Raw genomic sequence first — 21197 nt, 5'->3', positions numbered from 1 at the left:
TTTTCTCTCCTGTATGACAAGGTCACAAAAAGTTAGGAAATTATGAATAATTCCAGGTGTAGAAACTGAATATACAACTGTATATTAAAAGCATGGTTTGGGAGTTCCCTGGTGGTCTAATGGTTAGGATTCTGGGCTTTCACTGCTGTGGCCTGGGTTCAATCTCTGGTCAGGAACTGAGATCCCACAAGCTGTGCAGCGTGGCCAAAAAAAAAAGCGTGGTTCATTTAATAAGCATTGGCTGAGTGTCCACTAAATGTTGGGTGCTCTGATTAGCACTTAGGACATGGAGAAGAATGATGCAATGCCTCGGTTAACAAGTGCAATGACTGAGTAAGAAAAGAAGAGGGCTTGGGCTTCCCTCGTGGTGCAGTGGTTACGAATCTGCCTGCCAATGCAGGGGACACGGGTTCAAGCCCTGGTCCGGGAAGATCCCACATGCCACGGAGCAACTAAGCCAGTGTGCCACAACTACTGAGCCCTCGTGCTCTAGAGCCTGTGCTCCGCAACAAGAGAAGTCACCACAATGAGAAGCCCTCACACCGCAACGAAGAGTAGCCCCAGCTCACCGCAACTAGAGAAAGCCCACGCGCAGCAACGAAGACCCAATGCAGCCAAAAATAAATAAATAAAGAAAGAAAGAAAGAAAGAAGAGGGCTGAACACAGAATTCTTAGAAACACTAATATTTAAGGGGTGGTAGGAAAGACCCTGCAACAGTGACTGAGAAACAGTGATGAGAGAAGGGAGAGAAGAGGAGAGCTTTATTTTTTTTAATTTTTAATTATAAAAAATATTTATTTATTTATTTGGCTGCGCTGGGTCTTAGTTGCGGCACATGGGATCTTCACTGCGGCGTGTGGGATCTTTAGTTGCTGCACGTGGGATCTTTTTAGTTGTGGCGTGTGGACTTCTTGGTTGTGGCAGGCAGACTCTTAGTTGCAGCATGTATACAGGATCTAGTTCCCTGACCAGGGATCAAACCCGGGCCCCCTGCATTGGGAGTGTGGAGTCTCAATCAATGGACCACCAGGGAAGTCCAGAGAGGAGAGCTTTAGAAAGGGCACTGGTCAAGCAGGGCTGGGACTAGGGTGTGAGGCGAGTGACTCACTTGCTTCAGGTATGAAATTTTTTCTTTTTTTTTTGGCCGCGTGGCTTGTGGGATCTTAGTTCCCTGACCTGGGATTGAACCCGGGCCCTTGGCAGTGAAAGCGAGGAGTCCTAACCACTGGACCATCAGGGAATTCCCTCAGGTATGAAATTTAAGGGGGCATCAAAATCTCAGTAACTAAATAATATTTCCTGCATTATTAAAAAAAGAAAAAATAATACAAAAATCCACGATGAATAAAATATCAAAGTTTTAAATAAAGCTAGGATCTGACTCTGCCTCACTCACGTCACCCTTTGGTCAAGTGGAAAATGTTGTCAAGTTAGTGACAACATTTTGGTGAGGTTAGTGTCATGAGTTATGGGGACGAAGCCAGATTGTAGATCCTGATGTTTTTCAAAGCACCACTTGTGGACCACTGGCATCAGAGTCAACCCAGGGCTCTTTTGAAAACTAAAGAGTCCTTACATACAGATGGCCAAGAGGCACATGAAAAGATGCTCAACATCACTAATTATTAGAGAAATGCAAATCAAAACTACAATGAGGTATCACCTCACACTGGTCAGAATGGCCATCATCAAAAATCTACAAACAATAAATGCTGGAGAAGGTGTGGAGAAAAGGGAACCCTTTTGCACTGTTGGTGGGAACCTAAATTGATACAGCCACTATGGAGAACAGTATGGAGGTTCCTTAAAAAACTAAACATAGAACTACCATATGACCCAGCAATCCCACTACTGGGCGTATACCCTGAGAAAACCATAATTCAAAAGGGCACATGTACCCCAATGTTCATTGCAGCACTATTTACAATAGCCAGGACATAGAAACAACCTAAATGTCCAATGATAGATGAATGGATAAAGAAGATGTGGTATATATATACAATGGAATATTACTCAGCCATAAAAAGGAACAAGATTGGGTCATTTGTAGAGATGTGGATGGACCTAGAGTCTGTCATACAGAGTGAAGTAAGTCAGAAAGAGAAAAACAAATACCGTATATTAACGCATATACGTGGAATCTAGAAAAATGGTACAGATTAACCTATTTGTAGGGCAGGAAGAGAGACGTAGATATAGAGAACGGATATGAGGACACAGAGGGGGGAGGGGAGGGTGGGACGAACTGGGAGATTAGGTTTGACATAAATACACTACCATGTGTAAAACAGATAGCTAGGGCTTCCCTGGTGGCACAATGTTTAAGAATCCGCCTGCCAATGCACGGGACATGGGTTCAAGCCCTGGTCCGGGAAGATCCCACATGCTGCAGAGCAACTAAGCCAGTGTGCCACAATTACTGAGCCTGCGCTCTAGAGCCTATGAGCCACAACTACTGAGCCCGCGTGCCACAACTACTGAGCCCGCACGCCTAGAGCCCGTGCTCCGCAGCAGGAGAAGCCACCGCAAGGAGAAGTCTGTGCACTGCAATGAAGAGTAGCCCCGCTCGCCGCAACTAGAGAAAGCCTGTGTGCAGCAATGAAGACCCAATGCAGCCAAAACAAAACAAACAAACAAAAAACCCAGATAGCTAGTGGGAACCTGCTGTACAGCACAGGGAGCTCAGCTCAGTGTTCTGTGATGACCTAGATGGGTGGGATGGGGGGGCATGGGAGGGAGGTCCAAGAGGGAGGGGATATAGCTACACATATAGCTGATTCACTTCACTGTACAGCAGAAACTAACACAACATTGTAAAGCAATTTTATTCCAATAAAAAAAACAATAAAATAAATAAATTAATAAAAAAAAAAAGAAAAGAAAAATAAAGAGTCCAGGGACCCACCCTTAATCTACTAAATCAAAACCTGGTGGTGGGGTGGGGAGGCAGAATGGTTATCTGCATTTTAAACCTCTTTTATGCACACTAATGTCTGAGAATATTGGGGTTAACCTAGAGATGTATTCAGTGGATTCCCGTCAAACTGTGTTCAAGGCCTGAGTCTAATTAATAATTTTATCAGTGATTAACTATAAGAAGAGAGAGCTGTGTTTACCTAAGCCTTTAGTTCTGCTTAGCTTCAGAGTCTCTGATTCATTCATTCCCTTGTTCTACAAACATGTATTAAGTACCCATTATGTGCCAGGCATGTGTTAGGTGTTAGAAATACAGAGAGGAGTAGAACAGATGTAATTCCTGCCCTTGTAGAGCTTACAATCCAGTGGGGGAAGAGAGATATTAAGCAGGTAATAACAAGATGTTATGACTATTAAAATAGAGGAAGTGCCATGAGTATATTTAACAGGGGAACCTAAGCTAGTCTGGGGCTCTGAAAAGGGCTTCCTGAGAAAGTGATGCTTGGATTGAGACCCGAATAATGGAGTAGGAATTAGTTAAATAAAGAGGAGGTTTAGGGAAGGGGAGAGGGTTCAGGCAACGAGAAAAATACATAAGAAAAGGGTCTGAGATGAATCCATGGAGTGCTACAGGCATACAGAGCAGGAATATCCTGAAATCCACCCACGACTCAAACTATCACCATGATGGGGACCAAATCTGTCTTCAGCCCCAAGTCTGCTTCTGGGGCTCCTGAGCACAGGCACCTCAAACGCAACATGTCCCAAATCAAACTTATCTACCCCCAGACTCATTCCTTTCCTTGTATTCTCTTCCCACGTAATGATGTTCCATTCGCCTAGTTTCCCAAGCCAGAAACGTGAGAGTCTGTGGGAGACAAGTGGAGGTGGCAGCTGGGTTAACAGGTATGGAACTCAGATTCCAGAGAAATGTGGGCGGGGTACACATCTGAGAGTCCTCAAACTGGAGTGGTGTTGACATCCTGACAGTGGCTAGATCACTTAGGGAGAAGCTGAGAGCAAGCAGAAAAGAGGGCTGTGGCTGGAGTCCAGCAAACACCAACATTTAAGGCATGGCTGAAGAGGAGCAGGATGGACAGAAAGAAAGGAGAAAACCAAGAGAACTGGTATCAGAAACCACAGGAAGTGTGTGACAGTGTGTGTGTGTGAGTGTGTGTGTGTGTGGTGATATGGTCTATATGTGCTTCTTTTTGCTTTCCTTCTCTCTCTCTCTCTTTTTTTTTTTATTGAGGTAAAGTTGACATAAACATTACATTAGTTTCAAGGAAGAATGTTTTGAGAAGTGGGAATGGTTGGCTGACAAATGCCACTGAGAGGTCATGTATAAGGTCTGAGGATGTGGTCACTGGGTTTCACAATTAGAAAAGCATTGGTAACCTTGGCAAGACCTGCGTCAGTGGAATGGAGGGGACAGAAGTCAGGCTGCAGTGGGTGTAGGAGAAAGGGAGGCGGGGAAGGTCAACAGCCTTTTCAACAGGCTTCAGCACGAAGGGCAGAAGCAAGGCGGAATATAGGTTCCAGACAAGGATTGAATTAAAATATTAAGGTGGAAGAGACTTGAGCATACATAAATGCTGATGAAAAAGCTGGTAATGAGGCAAAAGTGAAGGCTATAGGACAGAACGAATAAAGTCCTTGGGGAGATGGGAGGGGATTCAAGCGCAACACAGACAGAGTATTAGTCCTAGACAAGGAACACCCACTTCAACTCTGATGGGAGCAAGAGAGGTTAGCAGTGAGAATGAGGATATATTTATAGATTGGGAAGACAGGATGTTGAGGGAGTTCTTGACTTCAGGGATGGTATTTTGATCACTAGATGTCCTGTTCTAAAATCTGAGAATCAGGAGAAGAGCTCCCTCGACTATCTTCGTTCCTTTTCTCTTTTGAAGATTGCCTATTTGTTTTCCTGTTCAGCAAAGGATACGTGAGTCTAAGCCAGGTGGTCAAGCGGACCAGGAACAAGCTGGCTCCCTGGGAAAACTCCTGTTCCAGCTCAGGGGCAGTCTTGCCTTGGTTGGTTTCAATGAAATTGTTGAGGATGTGACTCCTTGTGACTTTGCCAGCATTGTCCCAATCCTGTAAAAAACTCAAGAGCCGGCTAATTGCTGCCTGCTCCTTTATAGAAGTCATGATCAGTGAGTCCTGAAGTTGGCTACAGAAGAGGGAAAACAGACAGGTTACCAAAGTACTCAGAACCATGCAAGGCCTGTAGTTACTCTATGAGTTTTGCTTTTCCAGCAATCATCTGGAGGCAGGGTGAGCCTCTGTCACCCTCACGGATGTAGTGACGTTCAAAATACACCTCTAGGACTGGTCACCTGCTACTTGAACAGGGAGGATCCAGCTGTGTTGTCATGGAATTAAGAATATACAGTATAAATCTTTAGCTCTTTGGCTTCTCTGCTGATGCCTGCAGCTAAAAGGACCACAGGCTCCAGGTGATATGCAGATGCTGCCTAAAACCACGGCCTCTCTTAGCCCTCACCTCACACAGCATCAGAGCCTGGGCCTTTAGAGACCCAGCCCCCGCTTACGCCAATCAGCCAAGGCAAAATGCTTCCTAATCTTGTACCTGTGGCCTTTAGACTAACTCTCTTAAAAACAACTTTTCAACAAAGTTAGTGGGAAGAAAAAGTTCTCATTCCATAGTTAGATTAATGGGCTGTGGTTTGTAGGAGTCTGTGTCCTTGGGAGAGTGTTTTCAGCGGGGGAGGGAAGGTTTAAAATAAACCCGTTTTCCAAAAATAGTTGTGATTGAAAGTGTTATTATCCATAACAAATGTTAGTGCTGATGGAAGAGAGGCATGTGTGATTCTTTTGTCTAACAGACAAGTGAAAGTCATACTTCACATTATCATGGGGTTTTCTGTGATTTACAGAATATTTGTGAAACATTACTTGCAGGGCCATGATTGATATGGAGAAAACAGCTTGTGTGTAGGGGAGATGTGTATTTCACGAAGACTGTTCAACATGAAATTTACAGTCCCATAAAGTGCTTCTACATCTTCGCCAGAGATATAGTTAAAAGGACTTTACAGTCTGAAACATCTTAAAATTGATTCTAAATTAACGTTTCCTCACATGTATTTGAGATATTGATGGGGCCCAACTCTCAGAATTTTATCAGGAAGCAATTGAGGCATGCTAAGACAGACAGACATACACACCAACCTCCACTGCTCCCCAGAGGACACCAGGTATGTGCTCCCAGGAAGGGCGTCCACGTAGCCTCAGGGATGGAGCCAACCACAATATCCTGTCAGCCTTAACAGCCAGGTGAATAACTGTGGATCAACCGAAACACAAAAATGACCAAAACCCCTCATGGGATCAGGCATCAATCATTGTGAATGACATTATAGCCCTAAGTCTGAGAATAACTTACAGAGGCCATGGCCACCTTTAACAGCCAAACTGGACTCAAGAAAATGGGGATGAGTGGCTGTTGAAGACCCCAGGAAGGAAGGGTTGATACACCACCAACAGCAGGAAAGCAGCCTGTGCCCCTCCCCTGCCGTGGATGGACCGTTTGTTTCTAGGATCAAAACTCAAAGTGCTATCAGAGATGCACCCAACGATTCTAGAACACCAAGGGTGGGAAACTTTCAGCTGGATGCTGCATATTATGGCCCCTCAAGGTTTCCTTGGATCTGTCTTCCCCATCAGCTTTTTTTTTTTTTTAAACAGGAAAAGAAAACTGACAAATGGCAGCTTTAAAGTCATAGTGATACAGCTGTAAGTCATATATATGTAGTAAAGCACTGTGCAAGGTGCTGAGGGAGGTGTGAAGAGGCGCACCGCACTGCCCTGGCCTGGAGGAGCTCCAAATCTCATAGTAGTGGGGAAGAACATGAGATTTAGAGTCAGACTGGGTTCAAGGCCCCACTGCCCACCTGACAAAGTAAAAGAGTTAAATAGTACCTGCCTCCTCCTTTTCCATCCTCCAGTCTCACTCCAGAGGCAACCACTTTCAACTCTTTTGGCTATTTCTTCTGGAGTTACTTCTATTTGTCCAAATAATGAGTTTATACTACTTGCTATGGGCTGAATTCAACAAATCCATATGTTCAAGCCCTAATCCCCAGTGCCTCAGAATGTGACTCTATTTAGAGATAGGGTCTTTAAAGAGGTAATTAAGTTAAAATGAAGTCATCAGGGTGGGCCCTAATCCAACATAACTGGTATCCTTATAAATGGAGATTAGGACAGGGACACATAAAGAGGGAAGGCCATCTGAAGATACCAGAAGGCAGCCATCTGCAAGCAAAGGAGAGAGGCCTCAGAAGAAACCAATCCTGTGACACCTTGATCTTGGACACCTTTATCAGAGGTACAGAACTATGAGATAATAAATTTCTGTTGTTTAAGCCACCTGGTCTGTGCCACTTTGTCATGGCAGCCCTAGCAAACTAATACATTACTATTAGTTGATTCGTCAATTTTAGGCACTATTTATTTCTAATTCTGAGGAATTAGCTCTCTTGACCACTCTAACCCCCATTTTTCTCCCCTCATTCTCACAATATAGTTTTCCACAATTTATAGTTAAATCAATAGTGTTTACATTATTGACCAAGTAAATAAACACTGTTCATTCAAGCTGTAAACTACTATTACGTTTTCCTTCTCTTACAAGTTGGTTTTACCTGGAGTTCATAATTGTTTCTTTCTTTCTTTTTTTTTTTTTAAGAAGCTTTATTTTATTTTATTTTATTAATTAATTAATTAATTAATTAATTTTTGGCTGTGTTGGGTCTTCGTTTCTGTGCGAGGGCTTTCTCTAGTTGTGGCAAGCGGGGGCCACTCTTCATCGTGGTGCGCGGGCCTCTCACTATCGTGGCCTCTCTTGTTGCAGAGCACAGGCTCCAGACGCGCAGGCTCAGTAATTGTGGCTCACGGGCCCATTTGCTCCGCGGCATGTGGGATCTTCCCAGACCAGGGCTCGAACCCGTGTCCCCTGCATTAGCAGGCAGATTCTCAACCACTGCGCCACCAGGGAAGCCCCCATAATTGTTTCTTTTTTCAATTGTTTAATTTTCTAAGTACTAGAGCTGTTTTCTTCCAAATATTCCAAACACATAGCAATGATCTTTCTGAATGTTCAACCCCTAACTGATCAGTCCCATCTTCTCCTTGGAGAACTCTGTCCCAAAGACGTCTGTCTTTCTGCTCCAGTTTGGACTGGCTGCTTGCTAAGCCTGGCGTACAAATGTTGTCCTGGGATTTCCTTTTGCCTGTCTTCTCTGTCTATTGCCCTATTTCCTGGGTCCACCTTATCCTCCTTGGTTTACTCTCTCATTTTGTTGAAGCACATTCTCCAGTAGCTTCCTAAAAAATGAATTTTTTTCTGTGTTCTTGAAAATCTGAGAGTATTCTGACCTCATGTCAGATTGGTTGGGTGTGTAATTCCAGGTTAGAACAAGCTTCCCTCGATTGAGCATCCCAGGGTTGCTGCTGAGAAATCTGACATCATTCTGATTTCTGTGCCTTTGTCTGTGGCTTGTTTTTTCACTCTTGATGCTTTGCAAACCTTTTCTGAAATTGTATGGTGATATGCCTTGGTGCAGGTCTTTTTCAGTTATTATATTAAGCCTTCCGTGCTGTGTCCTTCAGTTTTTGAAAATTTCTTTAACAGGCAACAACTAGACTTTTCATTGAGAAACTCACAAATGTCAGTCAGTGGAGGGTTTTTTTATTTTCCTCCACCTGGGGTTCTCAGGGCCTCTGGAGAAGAGTTTTCTACTTTCCCAGGGAGGATGAGAGGGTAGGGGTGCTAAGTGCCTGGCTGCTGGCATCCTGGGGGTGGGGTGGGGGAGGGACTAGGGCTGCCACCATGTAGTGTGTAAATCTTCCCTCCATCCCTCAGTTTTCCACCCTGTATCTCATCCCTGCCCTTCAAACCCTGCCTGAAGTCCCTGAGTATGGAGGCCTCCAGAGTTCCTCTTTATGCAGCAAGAGAGTTTAGAGTAGTCGTTTGGCTTTTGAGAGCGGAGCTCTGGGGCCGCAGCAAAGTGCTCTGTACACAGACTCCAGCCAAGCCCTCATGTTTAGCCCTGTACCTCGTTGCTGACCTTCTGGAGTAACTCATGCTTCCAAGGCATTAAGCGTCTTGGAGATTAAACTGGGTGAACTGATATGCTTCTTGTTGGTAATCTCCCCTGGTTGGCAGCTGGTTTGTAACTTCTTAGGATGTTTCAAGCCAGGTAACACTCCCCCACCTGCCTTCTACTTCCATATATCTGTTGACTTTCATCTGCTGTTGCCTCCTTCTCTGAGCTTTTGTAACTTAATACCTTTTATATTTCTTTAGTGTTAAGTCAGCAAGGTTTTGAGAGGTAGGGGGAAATACAGGGGGGCAGCCATGTTTAATCAAGAGACTACAGCCACATATTTATTTTAATCTCAACTTTTCTTCAAAATTAGATTTGATGATGATTGAAAAAAAAAAAACCCTAAAACCTAATAAGTACAGTTTTAAAAAGAATTAAGGAAAGAAAACTGGGAAAAGGGGAGAAACGTACCACTTTCAAGAGTTCATATTACATTTGTAGGCTTTATGACTCCCAAATCCATATTTTCAGCCTGGGCCTCCCTCCCAGGCTGAGAATATGATTAAATGACCACAGACGTCTTCCTTGGTAGGTTTCACACACTCTTCAAATCCATAAGTCCCAAACTGAACTCATCAAGGCCTCACCCCTGCTCCTTTCCCTATGTTGGTCCTATTTCAGTGACTGTTACCACTCTCCTAGTCACTCAAGAGCTATGTTGATGTATTCCTCTCCCTTGCCTTCCTCATCCAATCTGCTGCCAGGTTCTGCCTATTATACCACCTAAATCTCCCTCAGATCAGTCTATTTAGCTTCATCTCCACTGCCACTGTTGTAGTTTACCCCCATCCCTCACATGGATCGCTGCAACAGCCTCCTAACTGATCTTCGGGTTTACCCCAACCTAATCTCCACAGTGATGCGACAGTCTTCTTTTTATATCATTAAAATAAAATGCGCTGGGCTTCCCTGGTGGCGCAGTGGTTGAGAATCTGCCTGCCAATGCAGGGGACACGGGTTCGAGCCCTGGTCTGGGAAGATCCCACATGCCGCGGAGCAAATGGGCCCGTGAGCCACAATTACTGAGCCTGCGCATCTGGAGCCTGTGCTCTGCAACAAGAGAGGCCACGATAGTGAGAGGTCCGCGCACCGCGATGAAGAGTGGCCCCCGCTTGCCACAACTAGAGAAAGCCCTCGCACAGAAACGAAGATCCAACACAGCCATAAATAAATAAATAAATAAATAAATAAATAAAATAAAAAAAAAATAAAATGCGCTTTATTTTCTATACAATTTTTAAAGGATACACTCCATTTACAGTTATTACAAAATATTGGCTATATTCTCCAGGTAGTGATGTGAGATTCTTTAAAAAATACAAATCGGGCATATTTCCCTGCTTAAAACTCTCCAGTTGTTCCCCATTACCCTTCTTCATTCAGGCCGAAGAACGTCTTCCATCTAAGTTTTGCCACACCTGAAATATGAGTCTGTCCCCCCTACCCCACCCCCCATGTCACTGCTTCCAATAGGAACTAAGGGGAGGCTGCCAGCTTCCCCATGCTTCACACACCATTCTCTAAAGTTCTCAAACTGCTGGGACTTCCCTGGTGGCGCAGTGGTTAAGAATCCGCCTGCCAATGCCGGGGACACGGATTTGAGCCCTCGTCCGGGAAGATCCCACATGCCACGGAGCAACTAAGCCCGTGCGCCACAACTACTGAGCCTGTGCTCTAGAGCCCTCGAGCCACACTATTGAGCCTGCGCTCTAGAGCCCTCGAGCCACAGCTACTGAAGCCCACGCGCCTAGAGCCCATGCTCCGCAACAAGAGAAGCCACCGCAATGAGAAGCCCGTGCACCTCAATGAAGAGTAGCCCCTGCTCGCCGCAACTAGAGAAAGCCCGCGCGCAGCAACGAAGACCCAACACAGCCAAAAATAAATAAATTCATTAAAAAAAAAATAAAGTCCTCATACTGTTTCTCAATCATTTCTTTTCCTCTGAGGTCAGGCGTCCTGTCCTTCCCTGTCTCCCTTGCCCCAGTGCTGATTTACTTGCCATTCCCTCCTGCACCCAAGTCCTCCTGTTTACCCATGAGCTGCTAGGCAATTTCAGCATCAACCTGTTCCATCTTCGTAATTTTGGCCAGCATCGTCCCTGGCACATCATGGATATTCAACAAGTGTTATTTAAATTGACATCCAACACACTGTGCTCATAATGAGCATTTTAATTTCCTTAACCCCACACAGTAATTAATTAAACAGATGTCCTGGGTGCCACTCCTAGCCAAGCACTGGGACTGGCATTGGTCAACATAACAAATATATTTTTTGCCCTCAAGGTGCTTACAACCCTGAGAAAACCATAATTCAAAAAGAGTCATGTACCACAATGTTCACTGCAGCTCTATTTACAATAGCCAGGACATGGAAGCAACCTAAGTGAACATCGGCAGATGAATGGATAAAGAAGATGTGGCACATATATACTCAGCCGTAAAAAGAAACGAGTTATTTGTAGTGAGGTGGGTGGACCTAGAGACTGTCACACGGAGTGAAGTAAGTCAGAAAGAGAAAAACAAATACCATATGCTCACACACACACACACACACACACACACACACACACACATATGGAATCTAAAAAAAAAAAGGTTCTGAACAACCTAGGGGCAGGACAGGAATAAAGACGCAGATGTAGAGAATGGACTTGAGGACATGGGGAGGGGGAAGGGTAAGCGGAACGAAGTGAGAGAGTGGCATGGAGTGGCCAAATGTAAAATAGATAGCTAGTGGGAAGCAGCTGCATAGCACAGGGAGATCAGCTTGGTGCTCTGTGACCACCTAGAGGGGTGGGATAGGGAGGGTGGGAGGGAGACGCAAGAGGGAGGAGATATGGGGATATATGTATATGTATAGCTGATTCACTTTGTTATACAGCAGAAACTAACACAGCATTGTAAAGCAATTATACTCCAATAAAGATGTTAAAAAAAAAAGGTGCTTACAAACTGGTGGGGTAGAGAGAAAGGGAACCAGATGATTTTACTGAAAAGTGTAAAGCGCTCTCATGGGGGTAAATCCCAGGGTCTGCTGGGGCTTGTAGGAGAGGCACAAAATCTGGACTCTGGTGACCTTCATCCAATCCAGCATCCACACTCATGGTCCACAGCCTAAACTTTGTGAATAGCCTGGGAAGTCTACAATTCCAAGCTCCTTACCCTCCCACCTCTTCCATCTGTTCTCAGGAGATCTACTCTTGGGCTTCACAAAAAAGTTATGGGTCATTAGGCAGAAACGTCCTCACAGTCTCTTCCTTCTTCCCACGTTATGGTATCCATACCCATCCTTCTCTTTTCCTTCTTTACCCCTTTACCAGAGCTCTACACCCACCCATCCTGCCTCTTTAGAGCCCCCACTCCATCCACTACTCCCTCTTCCCCTGGATCCTCAACTGCTCTCTTTAATTAGGCATTTTTTCTTGTTAACTTACTTAATTCTTGCCTATCCTAAAACAAAAATAAGCAAAAATGAAAACAAAAACCACTTACCTCACCCTCTTGTCCCCCTGCAGTCACCTCTCTGGTTTTCTCCCTTCACAGAAAAGCTTCTTAAAAACAGTCTACACACTCTTTTCTGATCCTCCACGGACCAGTCTCTCCTCAACCCACTGCAATTCTGCTTCTCTCCACTCCCCGTTCACTTGCTTGCACATTCAGCCATGTCTCTGATAACCTCCTAATTGTCCAGGTCAATGAGGACATCTTAGTCCTTTGTTTACTTGTTCTGTTGCTGCAACAACTAACATCACTGACCATCCCTCCTGCTCAAAAGGCTTTCTTCCCTGATGCCTCTCCACCCTGACATCTTCTCTTGGACAGCCTGCATCGCTGGCTGCTGCCTCCCGCCATCCCATCCTTCAGTTTCCAGTGCCTGTCACATTGTACGTAAATCCTCAGTAAATTGTCTCCGACGTGACTAGGAGTCCCTCTGCCCCACTGCCAACCTTACTATCAGCAATTCCATTCAACATGAAAGTCAACAAATACTGAGAGACAAGTGTGTCCCATCCTTGGGTTAGGCCTCTAGGGATAATTGTGAGAACAAAACAGAGTTCCTTCCCTCAAAGGGTATGCAATTTGGGGGTAGCATAGAGCCCTGTAAATAAACCATTATAAGTCCAATAGTATGGTAAGCGCTAGGATGGGGCAAGCACAGGATACTTTGGGAATGTGAGCGAGGGACACCTAACCCAGCCTTAGTTGGGGTGCGGGCTGTTATGGAAGATTTCCAGAGGAGATGCCATCCAGGCTGAAAGGCATCTGCAGCTAGCCAAGTGAAGAGGTGAGGAAGCTGTACTCCAGGTAGAGGGAATAAAATATGTGGAGGCTCAGAAGCGTGCGAGTGTAAGGTATATTTAAAGAATTGCGAGTGGAAGGCAGTGTTGCGTAGTGGTTAGGAACACAGACACTGGAGCTGGATGATCTTCCACCTCCCGGCTGTGTGACCTTATGCAAATTACTTAACCTCTCCAGGTTTCAGTTCTCTTACCTGAGAAGAGGGGATAATAATACCTCATAAGGTATTATGACCCTCATAAGGGTCAACAAACTGCCTAACATATAGGAAACCCTCAATAAAGCTTAGTTCTTATTTTCATTGCTGAGATTGTTCAGAGTGGCTGGAGCACAGTATGAGGATGGAAGTGGCAAGAGGTGAGGCTGGGAAAATGGGTGGAGGCCAGAGAACAAGGGGCCCTTGATGCTCTGCTGCAGGGTCAGCACTCTACCCTGAGGGCAACGTGAGGGTTTTAAGTCAAGGGCTTTAAGTCAAGAGTGACAAGAAAAGACTTTGTTCTAGGAATAGCATCTTGACTCTAGTGTAGAAAGGTGATCAGAAAGGGGCAAGACTGGAGGCAGGGCACCAGTTAGGAAGCTGTTCCCATAATCTCGGCAAAAGATGCTGATGACACTAGGGTTGGAGAGAAGTAGAAACGCCACATAGGAAGGAGCGACAGGACCTGGTGACTGACTGTGGAGGATGAAAGGGGGAGGAATCAGGGAGGACGCCCAGATAACCTTGCTTCCTACTTCACAGAGAAAACAGGGCTCGGGCTTCCCTGGTGGCGCAGTGGTTGAGAATCTGCCTGCCAATGCAGGGGACACGGGTTCAAGCCCTGGTCTGGGAAGATCCCACATGCCACGGAGCAACTAGGCCCGTGAGCCACAACTACTGAGCCTGTGCGTCTGGAGCCTGTGCTCTGCAACAAGAGAGGCCGCGATAGTGAGAGGCCTGTGCACCGCCACGAAGAGTGGCCCCCGCTCACCGCAACTAGAGAAAGCCCTCGCACAGAAACGAAGACCGAACACAGCCAAAAATAAATAAAAAAAAAACAAAAAAAAAAAAAACAGGGCCCATCAGGAGCAACTCCCTTCTCTCCCTCCATTTTTTTTGGGGGGGGCTGTGCCATGTGGTTTGCGGGATCTCAGTTCCCTGACCAGGGATTGAACCCGGGCCACGGCAGTGAAAGCCTGGAATCCTAACCACTAGGCCACCAGGGAACTCCTTCTCCCTCTATTCATTTTTTTTTTTTTTTTTTTTAGCTATGTTGGGTCTTCGTTGCTGTGCGCAGGCTTCTCATTGCTCTGTGGCTTCTCTTGTTTCAGAGCACTGGCTCTAGGCGTGTGGGCTTCAGTAGTTGTGGCATGCAGGCTTCAGCAGTTGTGGCTCACAGGCTCTAGAGTGCAGGCTCAGTAGTTGTGGCACATGGGCTTAGTTGCTCCGCGGAATGTGGGATCTTCCTGGACCCGGGCTTGAACCCGTGTCCCCCACATTGCGCAGGCGGATTCTTAACCACTGCGCCACCAGGTAAGTCCTCTCCCTCTATTCTTTTTTTTTTTTTTTTTTAAAGAAATTCACGTTCTTTTATTTATTTATTTATTTATTTATGACTGTGTTGAGTCTTCGTTTCTGTGCGAGGGCTTTCTCTAGTTGTGGCAAGTGGGGACCACTCTTCATCGCGGTGCGCGGGCCTCTCACCATCGCGGCCTCTCTTGTTGCGGAGCACAGGCTCCAGACGCACAGGCTCAGTAATTGTGGCTCACGGGCCCAGTTGCTCCGTGGCATGTGGGATCTTCCCAGACCAGGGCTCGAACCCGTGTCCCCTGCATTGGCAGGCAGATTCTCAACCACTGCGCCACCAGGGAAGCCCTCTCCCTCTATTCTTAACCTCACCACATGGGCACGCAGCCTTTCGGTGTGCGCTAGATTCTGCCCCTCTATATTCAATCTCTCCATCTCCTCTGATTCCTCTTAAACTTGCTCGATCTCTGTCAACCCCAACAAATACATAAACAAAGACTTTCCCTCAAGCTTCTACACTTCCTCCCTTCTTCACCCCCAAATTTCTCCTTCTGGCCTACAGGATAAAGTCTGAACTCAATGTGGCATTTGAAGATCCTTCAAAACTTGACCCCAGCCTAGCCTCATCTGCAGTCACTTCCACGTTGCAACAGACACCAACTTCTCAAGTCCCCAGGCCCTTCCAGGGCCCACTTGTATCTCAACCCTGCTCTGCCATCAGGAATGGCCAGCCTCCTTTTTGCCCTTTGGCTAATTCCCCAAGACAGCTAGGGGTTCTCAGGTCTGTGGTCCCACTTATGCCACCTCTTCTCCTGCTATGCTGTAAAACTTCACCGTCCCTCCCACTAGAGTGTGAGTTCCTCAAGGGCAGGGGTTGGTCCTCCCTGTCTCTATGTCCCCAGGGCCTGCCTAATGCCTGGCACAAAATAGATGTTTAATAAATGCTCGCTGGGTGAATGAGTAAAGAAATCAGCCAGCTCCCGTTTAGACGGTTATATCTGGACGTTCATGATATGTAGGTCCATAAAACTACCAACTTCCCAAAGCTGCCATGTGCAGAGTGGCAGAATCTCCATCCAAGAAGGCCAGGGCATAGTCTATGAGGCATTTTACAGCTGACAGGAAATAGCAATGTCAGCAGCGGTGTCATCTTTGGACACTGAGGACAGGGATTCAGTGCCATGAACGGTCAGTTAAATTGTAATTGGAGTGAACTGTTCCTCTGCAAACCATACTGTTCTTTAGCTGCAGCCAAATGGCATTCAAGGAGAGAAAATTTTTTGAAATGTCAAAGAAATCATTTCCAATTTGGTGCTCACAACCAGAGACTCTAATGATCAGTGGAAATGAGAAGCAAACAAATTAGCACTAATGGATAATGGCTTTTGGAAAAGAGGATTTAATTTATAGTCAACTGATCACGGCATGCAGCATGCAGTAAAAGTCAGTTTCACCAGCTTGATCATAAGAACCAGAGCACACCCAGAATGCCAGAGAAAAATATACGTATGCCATCATGCTTATTGGAAACTCTCTGTAAGTGGCAGCCAATTAAAATGGTCATTATTTTACCTTGGAGAGAAAATGGTCTGAAAAAAATCAAAGCACATGAAATTAAAATCTGGATTAGGAACCTCGGTCCAAATTGGTTTGTTTGTGGCCTTCTAACCTTGGCAAGGTCTTCTGCAAGGACGACAAACCTACTTTGTCTTCAGCCCAGAGTGGACTCTTTGTTTTTAATTTCCTCTCCATCTTCAGAGGTGATTAATAAATCTGGACTCATCCATAAATCATTTCTATAGCAGCCAAATGGTTCTTCTTCGTGCCAGGAAACGAAAATCACAGAAATCTCAAAACCCTCAGCTCTTGTACTAAGCCAAAGGTCCTTAGCAACAAGTGAGAAGAGGTATTAAAAATCAAAAGGTCACTAGGTTTCGTTTCTAAATAAAATTTCTCAGAGCGCTTTTTTCCTTCTAAATCAAAAGACACATTTCTAAAAGCAAGAAGCCTCCAGGGCATGGGCTGCCAGCCTGGCTCCTTGTCCCCACGTGGCCTCGGAGATAAGGCAGTCACTGTCTCCTGTTCCTGCGGGTTCCACCTGCACAATGGGACAGAGGCCTTCTCCCAACCCGACTCTTCACTCTCAGCTCCTCATTCAGAGAGAGAGGGAGAAGAGATAGAGACAGAGACAGAAACATTCTCCTTTCAACTTCAGGCCCAGCCAAAGAGGATGTCCTGGCCTTTACTTCCACCTCAGGGCCGAATGCAACACAATTTGTCACTTTCTTCTCATAGAGAAGAAAGTGACAAATTCCTTCTGCTCCCCACTCATACCCTCTTCACAGACTCCATCTGCCCCATCTCTTCCCCACAGCCAGCCACCATTCCCTCCATCCTGTTTCCATAGACCATTTTCCCCATCTCCTTCCTGCAAAACCTACTGCCGTCACCAGCTTCCCAGACCTACCCTCATTCTCTACCCATAGGCCCCCTTTTCCTCTCCCCAGACTCACTTCTGCCCCCAGCTCCACTCCACAGGCCTGTCTTCATGCCCTCACCACAAAATGTAACTCTCTAGGTCAACCATAGTCTCTCTGCCCACGTTCTCCTCACCCCTTCATTGCTCTATGCTTCATCTTCCTTGACCTGATTTCCTGTCCTTCCTTCCCTTCCCAACCTTCTTACTCTTCCCTGGAAAACTTTTGTTTCTGATCAGCAAAGTCTCCTCCACACTTAGCGGCTCCACACTCACTCTACCCACCTCCAGCCTGCCCCGGAAGCTGGCTCTTCCTCAGGGCGCCACTTCTGCATAGCCGACCCTGGAGGAGGCTGCTTATACTCTTAAACCCCAGGGATCTCAGGACTGGGAGAGGGGCTAATGTCTCCCCACCAAAGTCCAATTCAGTTCCTATTCTACCTGCTCTTTGTAAAAACCCTTGCTACTTTAGGGTCATGCCATTCAGCTGTATTGACCTTTGCCCCTCCTCTTGCTGTCATCTACAGACTCCAGAACAACCTGCTTTACTGGTACCTGGCTCACAAGCATCCTCTTCCCTTTTCCCTCCTCAAGTCCTGCCATCATCTGGGGGGATTTCAATGGCCATGTCAACATCTTGGCTGTCTTCTGTATTCCACTTTGGCCACCTGCTACCATGGCCATACCCTGGACCCTGTCATCACTTGAAACTACTCAAACTTCATTACTCCACTTTCTCATCATAACTCTCTCATTCAACTGTTTCCAAGGTATGGGTTCTCTGACTTCATTGGGACCTCCAGCCCATAACACTTTTACTCTCTCCTATGCAGTTTAGGGTCTAAGATCCACCATCTCAACCACTCTTTTGCCAGGATCCTCAACTTCCTTGTCCTTTGTCCTTCCATTTCATCCACCTGATAAAATTCAAACCTGGATCAACTCAATTCACCTCTCTGCAGCCACCAGTAGATGGCTGAATATTGTTGGGGGAAAAATACATAGCACACAACCATGCAGACTGCTGCTGCTACAAAATAATGGTCACTAACCTCAATAGGGCTCATAACTGCCCAGAAAGCTGTATGCTACCTCAGTTATCTTGCTCCCATTCTCCACTGCAGCTATTTCAATCCTTCTCTGCTGGTCTCAAATCTTGCAAATCATCTCCAGTCCCTTTCTCCCTGGCTGATACCATGTCCTTATTCCATAGAAAAAATAGGAACCACCATACAAGAATTCTCTCAAGTTCCTGCCACCAAATCTACTAATGTACTAATCTCACATGCCTCCTTTCTGTCACAGTGCAAATGTCCCTCTAAGTGAACTTCTCCATTAATGCTTTGGATCCCCTACTCAGGAGTCCCCAACCCCCCGGGCCGCGGACCGGTAGCAGTCCGTGGCCTGTTAGGAACCGGGCCGCACAGCAGGAGGTGAGCGGCGGGCAAAGGAGCGAATCTTCATCTGCCGCTCCCCATCGCTCCCCACCGCTCGCATTACCGCCTGAACCATCCTCTCCTCTGCCCCATACATGGAAAAATTGTCTTCCACCAAACCGGTCCCTGATGCCAAAAAGGTTGGGGACTGCTGCCCTACCTTATTCTTTTTCGGGGGCGCCACTCTCTGTTACCTCTTTTTCCCTATAATATTATCTTTTTCTCTTTGCTGGATCCATGCCAACAGCATTTCTCCCATCTGAATAAAAACCTGCCTCTCCTTCCAGCTATTTTCTTCTCTCTTTTTGCCTCTTAAAGAGCCAAACTTCTTAAAAGTGTAGTCTTCACTTCCTCACCTTCCCACCCACTTCTCAACTCACTGTAATTCGACCTCAGCTCCCGCCACTCCACTGAAACTGCCTTTACAACCACTTCCTTGTTTCTAAAACCAGTGGATTTTTTTTAGACCTTATTTTACTTGATTAGTCATCAGCCTTCAACACTTTCCTCCCCTGGTTTCTGGGAAACCATGTTCTACTACTGATTAATTAACCACTGTGGACACTTCATCTCAATTATCTTTGCAGAACCTCAAATGTAGGTGCTTCTCAGGGCTCTGTCCTAGGCCCTCTTCTCTTCTTACTCTACACATACTCCCTGGGCAAGCCCAACAAATCAATCCACTCGTGTGGCTGCCATATAAGGCACAACAGACTACACATTTTAATTTTCAGTTTAGACTTATCTTGCAAACTCCAGTCAGGCATACTCAACTGCCTCTTGGACACCTCCACTTGGATGTCCCACTGGCACCTCAAACTCACCATGCCCAGAACTGACCCTCTCCTAAGAACTCTCCTTTCTGTTTGCCCAAGGCAGGAATTCAGAAGTCATTCTTCATTTTTCCTACTTACCCCATGTCCAACCAGTCACCAAGTCCAGTTCTTTTAAACTCGTAAGTGTCTAAGGAATCCATCCCCTTTTCTTCAATCCTGTTACCTCTCCATGTTTCAGGCCACCATAATCCTTCCCCATTACTAAAACAACTTCCAAAACTGGTCTCCCTCCTTCTCCCAATCCCCAATCCATTCTCTTCATTGATCTTTCTAAAACACAAATCTGATTGTTACTCTTCCACTTAAAGCCCTGCAGCCTCCCCATTGTCCTTAGGATAAAGTCTAAGCTCTTGTGCTCATTGGTGTAAAATGCATTGGAAATTTTTTCCATCAGTAAGATCTACCCATAAGTTCAGAGCTGAGTGTGGTATCAAAGACCCTCCAGAATCTGGGCCTACCTGTTCCTCCAGGATTGCTCTCCCGTTAGTCTCTCCTCTGGCCAGGAAATGCTCAGAATTCCTGGCACCGACCCCTCACTTTCCTCTCTTTTTATAAATTTATTTATTTATTTTTGCCTGCGTTGGGTCTTTGTTGCTGCACGCGGGCTTTCTCTAGTTGCGGTGAGCGGGAGTTACTCTTCGTTGCGGTGCGCGGGCTTCTCTTGTTGTAGGGCACAGGCTCTAGGCACGCGGGCTTCAGTAGTTGTGGCTCATGAGCTCTAGAGCACAGGCTCAGTAGTTGTGGCTCATGGGCTTTGTTGCTCTGCGGCATGTGGGATCTTCCCCGACCAGGGCTCGAACCCGTGTCCCCCGCGTTGGCAGGCGGATTCTTAACCACTGCGCCACCAGGGAAGCCCTCACTTTCCTCTCTTTGAGCCCTGTAAGTTCTCATGTCTCCACAAGTCTTTCAAAGCTCAGCTCAAGAGCCATCAGCACTGCCATAAATGCCCCTCTAATTCTGAGCTCCTAAAATCCTTAGGGCCTACTCTTCTTGTAGTACTTATCCCTTGCACAGTATTGCAGTTGGCTCATGCATGATTTCTCTCCCTCTCCTTTTAAGGCTTATGGAAGTCAGAGCCAAAAACCTAATCCTCACTAGAGTCCACCTATGTAACAGGTAGTCAGTAAATATTTTTTTAAGCGCGTGGATAAATTTAAGAAAACTGTATTCCCTAGCCCCTTTATGTCCCGCACGAACAGGGCAGTCTCTAAAGTATTCGCTAGAAAATAGCACCTCCTTTGCATCCTACCCACCTCACCAGTCAGAATATTCCTCGACCAGCTGGGTGGAGGATGGGCTGCCACGCATTCCTGTGGCCGTTTTGTACGGTTTTCTACCTCCAGCCCTCGGAGCTGCGGCTGGTAGAGGATAGTAGAGATAGCTAGATGATGTAAGTCAAAGGGCACTGCTGTCCACCCGGTACGACAAGACACGGTTAGGAAGGAAGACCCTCCCCAACCCCAGAACACAGCAACTCTCCCGCAGACCCTCTTACCTACACAGGAGAGTGGGGACTCTTCCTGACCGGCGTCTTGGCTGGCCAATACCTGATCCCGATCAAGCAAGTCAGCCAATGGCTGAGGGCCAGG

General features: G+C 46.2%; 1 protein-coding gene across 1 annotated transcript in view; it reads right to left on the bottom strand.

Annotated features, from left to right (window-relative positions):
- Window positions 1-21186, bottom strand: part of ARMH1 (armadillo like helical domain containing 1) — a 48588-nt gene extending 27402 nt beyond the window's left edge. The window contains exons 1-3 of the mRNA XM_057544967.1: window positions 21104-21186; window positions 6117-6229; window positions 4867-5018 (exon numbers count right to left, since the gene is read on the bottom strand). The gene's annotated coding sequence lies outside the window, so the exon portion shown is untranslated. The remainder of the gene's footprint in view (window positions 1-4866; window positions 5019-6116; window positions 6230-21103) is intronic.
- Between the last annotated feature and the right edge of the window lie 11 nt (window positions 21187-21197).

This window comes from Balaenoptera acutorostrata, chromosome 1 (assembly GCF_949987535.1).
Source record: "Balaenoptera acutorostrata chromosome 1, mBalAcu1.1, whole genome shotgun sequence".
NCBI classification, from domain to species: Eukaryota; Metazoa; Chordata; class Mammalia; order Artiodactyla; family Balaenopteridae; genus Balaenoptera; species Balaenoptera acutorostrata.
The sequence above is the reverse complement of the archived record's forward strand: the minus strand, read 5'-3'. Positions and strand labels throughout refer to the sequence as shown.